Consider the following 11349-nt stretch of genomic DNA (forward strand, 5'->3'; position numbering starts at 1 on the left):
CCACCTCTTCTGACAAACCTACAACCTGCATTAACCATCGCTCCACCATACCGCTCCACAACCAGCCCTACCCTCACCCACCCCTTCCAGATTGTGAGCCCTTGTGGGCAGAGTCCTCACTCTTCCTGTACCAGTCGCCATTTTGTTCAATATTATTGTATTGTTTTTGCTATGTAAGCCCCTTTTTCACATGTAAAGTGCAATGAAATAAATGGCACTATAATAATGTTAAGTTTTTAATACAATGCATAAACCCAACCACTCAGCCTGTGATCTCCCCCTCCACCCTCTCTGTAACAGAGAAGGAGAATGATCATCACCAGCAATCAGCCCCTGCAATGAAGCAGAACTGAGAGCTCACTTCACGCTCAGGAGAGATCACTACAGCTCCTCCTTGTGGTTGGGGAGTTTGGACACTTTAGAGCAGAGGTCCCCAACCGCCGGTCCGCGGACCAGGACCGGGCCGTTGGGGTTTTTCAGCCGGTCCGCGGCACCGCCACAGACAATCACTAAACATTGACAGTGTGCTCTGGTCTGCGGTGGCTCAGAGCACACTGTGTGGGGTGGATGCTGCCCGCTGTTCTAGACTCCCGCAGGGTAGACCTGTAGAGGACCTGTGATGACATCAAGGTACATAACTGTGATGTCACCACAGGTCCTGAAGCAGGATGAAGCAGGGGCGGAACTACCGCCCGTGCAGCCGGTTCATTGAACGGGGGCCCCGAGGGAGAGGGGGCCCCTCCAGCCTCCAGCAGGGCCGCCATCAGGGTATGACTGCCCTGACTCCAGTATGGGGCCCGGCCGGTAGGAGCCCCCTCGGAGCCCCCCTCTTGTGCGTCTCTCTCCTCATGGGGCCCCCGGCCCCATGCAAAGCGCCGGGTCCAGGACATCTCATAATTCCTCTGACTTCCGGTCATGTGACGGCGCCGTCACATGACCGGAAGGCAGGAGAACCTGGTGTCAGCGATTTGGACGAGCGCCAGGATTCTGCAGGGATCGCATGGGGGTAAGTATAACAAGTTTTATTTTTTTTTAAATACAATTAACTAGGAGTGGGGGGAATGGGAGATGCACATGGGGGGAGGGGAGAGATGAGGGGAGAGATGAGAGATCCACATGGGGGGGAGGGGAGAGATGAGAAATGCACATGGGGGGGAGGGGAGAGATGAGAGATGCACATGGGGGGGAGAGGAGAGATGAGAGATGCACATGGGGGGGAGAGATGAGAGATGCACATGGGGGAGGGGAGAGATGAGAGATGCACATGGGGGAGGGGAGAGATGAGAGATGCACATGGGGGGAAGGGGAGGGGAGAGATGAGAGATGCACATGGGGGGAGGGGAGAGATGAGAGATGCACATGGGGGGCAGGGGAGAGATGCACATGGGGGGGAGGGGAGATATGAGAGATGCACATGGGGGGAGGGGAGAGATGAGAGATGCACGGGGGGATGAGAGATGCACGGGGGGGATGAGAGATGCACGGGGGGGATGAGAGATGCACGGAGGGGATGAGAGATGCACGGGGGGTGGATGAGAGATGCACGGGGTGGGTGAGAGATGCACGGAGGGGGATGAGAGATGCACGGGGGGTGAGCTGCACATGGGGGGGTGACAGTTGCACATGGGGGGGGGTTATGTTTACATAACTTTGTTGCCTTATGAAGGGCGGGGGGGGCCCCAAAAAATTTCTTGCACAGGGGCCCACTACAGTCTGTGTCCGCCCCTGGGATGAAGTAAATGCAGCTGAACAGCAGCTGTCAGGACAGCTGCCCTGTCCTGCTGCAGGGCGTGATGGGGCCTCAGTGATGCGACTCCCGGCATAGCTCCTGGCGGGGACCTGGTCTACACTATATGATAAGTATGCACTAAACTCCAAATCCCTCCATTACCCCACCCCCTCCTTGCTGGGCCATGGGAAAATGATCTTGCTTCAAGCCGGTCCCTGGTGCAAAGAAGGTTGGGGACCACTGCTTTAAAGCACATTTCTCAAGTTACACACTATAGAAATGCTCCCTGAAAGTATAGTCTTAACCTCTTCCTTGCCGTGATGTCCTCCGGGTGATAGGACCCTGTGTGTAACATTAGGGAGACATTCACACCTGACACACAATGATCCTATAGAAGCGTCTATACTTGTATAATGGCTCCATAATCCTCCAGATCACAGATGTCTCTAGCCCTAATCTGCATATGTCACTTCAACCAGCCAATGGGAAACACTAAGCCTGTAGCTCCTCCTATATAATCTACATATCAGAAGATCAGGTCTTGTCACCTGTGCATGAAGAGACAAGATAATCCACAACCTCCAGCTATATGACAAAATGTAAGAGTTGGTTGGAAAAAAAATACGGACGTTTTAATATTATAAAAGGCATTGAATCGTCTCCTTTCTCCCCAGTTAAAAATATTAAAGAAGTAATAAGCATCAGTATTATGGCATCCATAAAAGTACAATCTGTGAAAATATATGATTACATAACTCGTAATAATCGTAAACATCGTAAAAAAAAATGTAAACAACACAATTTCCATTTTTGGGTCACTATAACCATAAAATATATGATAAGTGATCAAAACCTCAACATTAAAAACTACAGCTCAACACACAAACATTAATCACTTGATGCAAAAAAAAAAAAAAAACAACAAAGATGAGCATCGGAGAATGGAGTGCGAACAAACAGTACAAGTACAAGGTATACAAGTCTTCACATGTGTACATCAGATTTCTTTACTAAGAAAATGGTAACACAAACCAAATTTTTACTTTTTTTCACAACGTTTAGATTTTATGTAGGTCACAAAAATAACTACACAAGTTTAACATTTCCGTGTTCGCACTGAACCAGAAAATCATGTCCGGTCATTCACAACGGACAACAAACAAAACAACGACAGAATAAATATATATATTTTTTTATCTCACTTCAGAAGTTTTTCTGTTGCTCAGGCCACAGCACGTCAGTCTAAAGGGAAACTTTTCTGCTTGAGCAGAGAGCCAAGCATAAGGAAACTACAGGCCCTGGCATTCTACTCTGGGAGTTTAAATATGCAAATATCCTTTTCAGAGAGGAACTGTAGTGCCACCTAAAGGTAAAAATCGACCCTTTAATGATCTTTGCCACATGACTTAAGATAAGAAGTCAAACCAGACACTCCGTTTGCAGATACCTGTTGGGGTGAATGTTTCTCATCAGTGATCTTATCAAAGAGGTCTTAAGGCCCCGTCACACTAAGCGATATCGCTAGCGAGATCGCTGCTGTGTCACGGTTTTGGTGACTCACCAGCGACCTCACTAGCGATGTCGCTATGTGTGACACTTTGCAACGATCAGGCCCCTGCTGTGAGGTCGCTGATCGTTGCAAAGTCTCCTGGACCATTTTTTGGTCGTTGGCCTCCCGCTGGCCAGCACACATCGCTGTGTGTGACCAGCGGGACCAACGATCTGGCTGGTAACTATGGTAAACATCGGGTTACTAGGGGCACGCGCACACTTAGTAACCCGCTGTTTACCATGGATACCACTCTGCTACGGTGCGCGGAGGCTCCAGCGCACCGTAGCAGAGTGGTATCCATGGTAAACAGCGGGTTACTAGGGGCACACGCGCACTTAGTAACCCGATATTTACCATAGTTACCAGCCTGCTCCTGCTTAAGCAGCAGGCTGGTAACGGGAGCAGGACATCGTGGAACGATTCTTTCCACGATATCGCTGCTCCCCTCATCGCTGGTGAGCCTGCCTGTTTGACAGCTCACCAGCGATGTATTAGCGATGCAGCAACGATCCCTGACAGGTCGTATCGTTGTCGGGATCGCTGCTGCATCGCTTAGTGTGACGGGGCCTTTACTGGCTGGATAAAATGCCTCTGACAAGGTCTTCAAACTAGCCAAATTGGACCTATTGTTTTGCACTAATAAGGAGCAAACATACATCTGCAGAGTGTCTAATATAACTTTGTAACATAAATCAAGGCTCATTAAAGGGCTAAAATTCACTTGATAAAGTAATTAATACAAGTCCAAAATTTCATCAACTTGAAAAAAATATTTTAATATAATACATAAACTAACCACTCAGCCTGTGATCTCCCCCTTCACCCTCTCTGTAACAGAGAAGGAGAACGATCATCACCAGCAATCAGCCTCTGCAATGAAGCAGAACTGAGAGCTCACTTCACGCTCAAGAGAGATCACTACAGCTCCTCCTTGTGGTTGGGGAGTTTGGACACTTTAGAGCACATTTCTCAAGTTACACACTATAGAAATGATCCCTGAAAGTATAGTCTTAACCTCTTCCCGGCCGTGATGACCCCTGGGTGAGAGGCCCCTGCGTGTAACATTAGGGAGACAATCCACAACATGACACATAATGACTCTATAGAAGCTATACATGATGGCTCTATAATCCTCCAGCTCACAGATGTCTCTGGTCTAATCTGCATCTGTGACTTAAACCAGACAGGGGGATACACCAGTAGCGTAGCTACCGGAGGGGGATGGGCGAGGCAAAGGGTGCAGTCGCCCCGGGCCCCGTGCTCAGGGGGGGCCACCACAGGGCGCCCACCGGGAGCTACGCTATGCTTAACTATATCGGAGTGCACAGCGCTCCGATATACTTAAGCCAGGGCTCCACAGCAAGCGACTCGCCGATCGCTCCCTTCTCCCTGCGCTCAGCTGTATTCACGTCTCTTAGACGTGAATACATCTGAGCTAACACTGCAGCGAGGGGACGTAGGGGAGCGTTCCTCAGCTCCTCACCCCGATGTGCAGTAGAGTGAAGAGGTCACACACAGCTGACCTCATCACTTTGCTGGGATCACTGAGCCGCAGAGAGGCAAAGGACCAGTCGTGCTTGCATGTAATGAGGCAGTGGGGAAAATTGTGAGAGGGAGCAGCAAGGGTTGTGGACCATATAGAAAAGTGTTGTGAAAGTAAGGAGAGAAGGAAGTATGGGAACAATATGGAGGCGTGGGGGGACCATTTGGAGAAGTGAAGGACATTATGGAAAGGTGGGGGGCCGTATGGAAAAATGGGTGTTCAACATGAAGTGGGGGAACAGTATAGAGAGGTGGGAGCGTAGCTGGCAATATGGGTATGGGGGAACAGGATGGAGAATTGGGAGTGTCTGAGGGCCATATGGAGAAGAGGGAGTTTGGTGGGATTGTATGGAGGAGTGGGGGGACCATATGGAGGTGTGGGGGACTATATGGAGAAATGGGGGACATTATGGAGAGGTGGGGGGACCATATGGAGAAATGGGAGCGTGGGTGGTCAGTATGGAGAAGTGGGTGCAAAATATGAAGAATTGGGGGACAGTATAGAGAGATGGGAGCGTAAGGGACAATATGGAGAAATGGGGGTAGAGAATGGAGAACTGGAAGTGTGTGGGTCCATATGTAGAAGTGGGAGTGTGAGGGAATTGTATGGAGAATTAATGGAGAAGTAGTGCAACAGTAAGTAAAGATGGGAGTGTGGGGGGACAGTATGGAGAGCTGAGAGCATGGGAAACAATATGGAGAAGTAGAGGCACAGTATGAGGAAGTGGGGGAACAGTATGTAGAGATGGGAGTGTGGCAGGACAGCATGGAGAGGTGAGAGCTTTGGGGACAATATGGAGAAGTGGGGGCACAGTATGGAGAAGTTGGATTCATGAACTGACAGTGCATCTGGTAATGGATTCATGTACTGACCGTGGTTCTGATCATGTACAAATGTACCAATTCATAACTGATCAGGGGTCGTCACCCTGTTGAGGCGGTCACCTTTCTGCCACTGCCACCCTACTGTGGCCATCACCCTGTTGTCGAAGTGGGAAGTGTATATGAGGGATGTTAATTTGAAGGCACAGTATCTTGTGGGCAGTATGCATAGGAGGAAAAGTGTGGTTCTAATGCTGTATTCACCTACTGGTTCTGGAACTGCATTCATTTACCAATAGTGGTTCTGGTGCTGCATTCATGTACTGACGGTGGTTCTGTGTATATGGGAGCTGTGGGCCCACCATACTGTGTATAGGGAAGCTGTAGGGCATTACGTTGTGTATAAGGGAGCTATGGGCCCATCATACTGTATATAGGGGAGCTGTGGGGACATCATACTCTGGTATAAGGGAGCTATGGGTCCACTATACTGTATATAGAGGAGCTGTATATTGGGGGACCCAGTGGACATTATTAAATGTCAAGTGGACACTATTGAAGCATTATTGTTATAGGGGCACTCAGAGTATTGTAATCATCAAAGGGGCAAAATGTGGACTCTTTTCTATGGCATTTGCACAGTGCATTCATCTTTTCAAGGCAGCAATTTTGCCATCTAGAGGGCACAAAGGAGGCATTATTACTTTCCAAGGGGCACAGTGGTGGCATTACTATGTGGGGCAGTAAGAGGAGCTGTTCTTATACTACACAGCAGCTGCAGTAATAAGGACACATTCGACAACAGAGGCTCAGCATTTGGGTATCAGCAGGATGAGGAGTTTGTTTAGATTGGGGATAGATGGGGACAGGGTGGAAATGTGAGAAGTCAAATGTGTTTTTGTTGGAATCTCTGCAGACGAGTCCTGGCTGGAGAAGTCGTCATGTCGGTCTGGGACAGATGGAAAAGAAGGGAAAATGAATGACTCCACCAGAAATAACATCAGCTGTAAGTTACTATATATAACTGTACTATTATTACTTGTATGTTCTGCATCACTTGTATCTACCACTATATGGTCACCATATGGTTATAATATCAGTGTTGGTCTTTGTGTAGAGATTCATTTTCAGAGCGTTCATTTCCTGAGGATCCTCTATACCCATGATCAAAGTTCACCACCATAGTTGTACCCACGGTCACCTGGTTAGGGGCACACGCAGATGTTTCGCACCCCCTGAGCTGAACCCCGAGCTACACCTCTAGGATACACCCTACGCCTGTATCTCCTACTACACATTTTACTTATAAGAAGATCACGTCTTCTCACGTGTGATTGAATGCACTTGTAATCGAAATCAAGATGATCCAAAACCTCTAGCTAATGATCCTTCAAAGCCCTATCTACAACATCAAATAACCAGAAAATGTGCCAGCTGTAAAGAAACGAGGGGAGCTCTCAAAAAGTCGCAAAAAAGGAACCGAATACCCTCATCCCTGCAACTTCTTTGCGAACGCTCCCTGGACTATGGTCAACTGTGGGAAGTCAGAAATTAGCAATTGTCTGTCTCTCCCCAAACTTCATTATGATCCTTGAGGATTAGTTCAGAAAATAAAGAGCAGATCTAAAGCATTTGGCAGATGTGAAAGTGAACTGAGATGTCTCAAATAACTATTAAGGGCAGACCTGGGCAAACTGTGAGACAGCCGAAGAAATACAGACAGCGGTGAATACATTGGTGTAGGACAGGGCCGACGGCTCCATCTTCCAGACAGAAGATGTGATGACGTCACGGCATGAGTATGACGAGCGAGACCTTTGGACAAGCTTCATGGGCCAAAGTCAACTGCAGGAAATCAAAGGCCATGCTCTTCGGAGATTGGCAACTGGCCTCCGCCACCTTCCCCTTCAACATATAGCAGGATTTCATCAAAGTTCTTGTAGTCTGGTTCTGAAAGAAAGGAGCGGCCCTCAAGTCTTGACAAGAATGCTTAGCTCCAGACACGCATCGGTGTCTGGAGCCTCAGACGGCTCACTTGTGATGGTACGGCCCTTGTCCTGTGTAATGAAGTACTGTGGTACACAGCCCAGGCCTGCCCACCCCCATGTCACCGTGTGCAGGGCCATTACCAGGACAGTGTTTCACTTTGTCTGGGGTTCCAAGATAGACAGAGTCAGACGGGCCGTCATGTACAAGGAACCTTGCAAAAGTGGGAAAAGCGTGCCAGATATCCCCACACTCCTGCGGTCTTCCTTCGTGTGTGATGGTGTTCGCCGGACTCTACAAGTGCAGAGCGATTCTGCGGTCAGGTCCATGTCTCCTCTTTGGAGGCGACTCGGCTGGGACAAGTGGGACAGCTCGTACCCTTACAACTGGACAACGCCATGGTTGTACGGAGAGGTTGTTCGGTTCGTGGGGGAACACCAACTGGAGGGACTCAAGCCTAACTTGTGGAAGCCCAAAACTATCCACAAGCTGATCAGAGCCAAGGAAAATTTTGAGAACATCACAGGACTCAACCAGGCCACACTGGATAATATGTGGTTAAATGTGTCGTCTGACAGACTGACCAACGGGCACAAGGACTTGTCGTGGATGGCGATTCAGGGCAGACTGCCCATCCGGTCACTCATGTATGCCCGAAACCTGTGTAAGATCCGGTACTGAACAAGGTAACCCTTCATGGAGGAAACATCTTTGCACATTTTTTGGGATTGCCGGTTTGCACAGCGTCTGCTGACTGCCCTAGAGGATGACTTGAGGAACTCTATCCCCAGAGCGAGCCTGTCACACCATTCTGTGCTTTACGGACTCTTCCCTGGGGCTCATACCGCTGGAGCCATCCAGGAGGCTTGGTGACTTATGAACTGTTTTAAGGACGCTCTTTGGGTTGCCAGGAACTAGTTCATTTTGAGGAAGGAGAGGATGCTCAGAGACTATTACATTGTCGATGGTCAGGAGGATGCGATGAGGACAAGGACTAAACCCCTTTTCCTCCCCCCTTTCACCTTATGTGTCTTGTCTCTTAATAAAGCTTCAGGTCTGTTATTTTACCCTCGGTATCCCCTCTCTCCCACTACCCATCCCCTATCATCCCCTATCACGGTTCGTCATACTGTATTGTTTGACATGCTTTTTCTCTTAGCTTGAGTGTTTTGTGTAGCATAGGAGTGTGATGTGTTTAGTTCCTCAGGTCGTCCTCTAGGGAAGTCAACAGGTGCTGTGCAAACTGGCAATCCCAAAAAGTATGCAAAGATGTTTCCTCCACGAAAGGGCACCTTGGGCAGTAGCGGGTCTTGCACAGGTTCTGGGCATGCATGAATGACCAGACTGGCAGTCCGCCATGAATCGCCATCCACGACAAGTCCTTATGCCCGTTGGTCAGCCTGTCAGATGACACATTTGTCCACACAGTATCCAGCGTGGCATGGTGGAGTCCTGTGATGTTCTCTATGTCATCCTTGGCTCTGATCAGTTTTGGGCTTCCACAAGTCTGGCTTGAGTCCCTCCAGTTGTTTCCCCCCACGAATCGAACGACATCTCCGTAGAACCATCGCGTCGTCCAACTGTAGGGGAAGTAGCTGTCCCACTTGTCCCAGCCGAGTCGCCTCCAAAGAGGAAGCAGGAAGAAGTGAGACGTGGACCTGCCTGTGGAGACATTCTTGACTTGCAGAGTCCGACAAATACAATCACACACACAAAAGAGGGCAGCAGGAGGGTGGGGATATCTGGAACGCCCTTCCCACCCTTGCGAGGCTCCTTGTACATGACGGCTCGCCTGACTCTGTCCATATTGGATCCCCAGATGTTTATTTGTGATACTAATTCTCATCAGTACTGTGGTTCCTGTATAGTCCGCAGTCTGATGATGGCTGATCATAACAACTCTCAGTTTACCCTTACCATTGTTAAGGACATACTGGGAGTTGTAGGGTTGTAGGTTCATGCGATACAATTGTTTATGGGCTGACTTGATATTAAAACTGATTGTTGTACTAAGCTTGGTTCTTGTATTCAAGTAGCCTTGGTTTTGGTCATGCATTCATGTACTTATGAAGGTTCTGGTGACGGATTCATGTACTGATGGAGGTTCTGGTGACATATTCATTTACTGATGGTGGTTCTGGTGACACAGTCAAGTACTGATGGTGGGTCTATTGTTGTATTCATGTACTGATGGTGGATATAGTGATGCATTCATGTACTGATGGTGGTTCTGGTGACATATTCATGTACTGATGGTGGTTCTGGTGACATATTTATTTACTGATGGTGTTTCTGGTACCATATTCATGTACTGATGATGGTTCTGGTGATGAATATATCACTAGAATCATTATTACTACATAAATACAGCACCAGAACAACAATCATCAGTTTTGCGTAAGCTGTATTTGTCGCATGGTGGAGGCAAAAACCAACAGACATATCCCTTTATTTATAATGGGGGTCTGTTTATTTTTAATTAGGGCATCTGCCCAATGCTGGACACCTTAATTGAAATTAAACAGCTCTGTTTATAGTTACGCTTTAATAGCTTCCATGATTATCCTTGGGTTCTACATTATATCTCACTCACACAAATGACTGACAACAATCATGATTTTAGACAAGCACAGTGATCTTTTGCATTTGTGACACTGCATACTGAGAGTATGAGCTCCCCTCTGTGATATAACTATAAATCACACCACTGATAGGATTATAAAAGACCTTCTAGCTTCCATCTGTACTTTACAGCTTAAAAAACAACCAACCACTCAGCCTGTGATCTCCCCCTCCACCCTCTCTGTAACAGAGAAGGAGAACGATCATCACCAGCAATCAGCTCCTGCAATGAAGCAGAACTGAGAGCTCACTTCACGCTCAGGAGAGATCACTACAGCTCCTCCTTGTGGTTGGGGAGTTTGGACACTTTAGAGCACATTTCTCAAGTTACACACTATAGAAATGATCCCTGAAAGTATAGTCTTAACCTCTCACTTGCTGCAATGACGCTCCGGGTGATAGGACCCTGTGTGTAACATTAGGGAGACATCACAGAACCTGACACATAATGACCCTGTGAGCCCGGATACTTTGTGAGTGATCAGAGACGTGACTTCAGAGTAACTAGAGGCTTCTATACTTGTATAAGAGCCGGAAGACATGACACCCATAATGCATCTGCTGTTTTCTGTAAATTAGCATATGGGAATTCAAGTAGCCAGTGGGAGACAAGTTCCCCTCTGTTGCTCCGCCTATTCCCCTGCACTGATCAGGTGACTGCCCTGCACGTGCCGCCCCTCCTTCACCCACATTTCCTGTCCTAGGCACCTCTGCATGGTAAAGACAAGCATGGCTTATAGGAAGGACGTACAGGACCAGTCAGGGGATATAGTCAGGGCTGGTAACACACACAAACGCCTCCTATTCACTATTTATTTCAGTATTAGCCGTATTATTCTGCACATTCCTTGTCTTCAGACAGCGACTGAACTCAATCCTCAAACAGCAAGAAAGTCCCCCTCCCCCTCCCCCCATACTGAGCCGCAGCTTCAGGATGGAGGACTGTCACAGCATGACCAGGCAGATCTGTTCTTTACAGTGTCACAAGTTTCCTAGGCTCCAGGACAGCAGAACTGACTACTGATACTGAGACCTGAGAGATTCCTACACTGAGGCTATGTGCCCACGATGCAGAATTGAAGCAGCAAATTTCCGC

The 11349-nt window shown here is 48.2% G+C and overlaps 3 non-coding genes and 1 pseudogene across 3 annotated transcripts; all 4 read right to left on the bottom strand.

Annotated features, from left to right (window-relative positions):
• Positions 1-257: 257 nt before the first annotated feature.
• LOC141253603 (small nucleolar RNA U3) lies at positions 258-466 on the bottom strand. The gene has a single exon (XR_012314687.1). It is a non-coding gene; the product is annotated as a small nucleolar RNA U3 (small nucleolar RNA).
• Positions 467-1942: 1476 nt separating this feature from the next.
• Positions 1943-2031, bottom strand: LOC141253627 (small nucleolar RNA U3; annotated as a pseudogene).
• A 2044-nt stretch (positions 2032-4075) lies between these two features.
• LOC141253203 (small nucleolar RNA U3) lies at positions 4076-4293 on the bottom strand. Its single transcript, XR_012314302.1, has one exon. It is a non-coding gene; the product is annotated as a small nucleolar RNA U3 (small nucleolar RNA).
• A 6107-nt stretch (positions 4294-10400) lies between these two features.
• Positions 10401-10618, bottom strand: LOC141256994 (small nucleolar RNA U3). The gene has a single exon (XR_012317932.1). It is a non-coding gene; the product is annotated as a small nucleolar RNA U3 (small nucleolar RNA).
• Between the last annotated feature and the right edge of the window lie 731 nt (positions 10619-11349).

The sequence above is a fragment of the Phyllobates terribilis genome, unplaced genomic scaffold (genome assembly GCF_046119375.1).
Source record: "Phyllobates terribilis strain yellow unplaced genomic scaffold, ASM4611937v1 Scaffold_2__4_contigs__length_985480577, whole genome shotgun sequence".
Taxonomy (NCBI): domain Eukaryota; kingdom Metazoa; phylum Chordata; class Amphibia; order Anura; family Dendrobatidae; genus Phyllobates; species Phyllobates terribilis.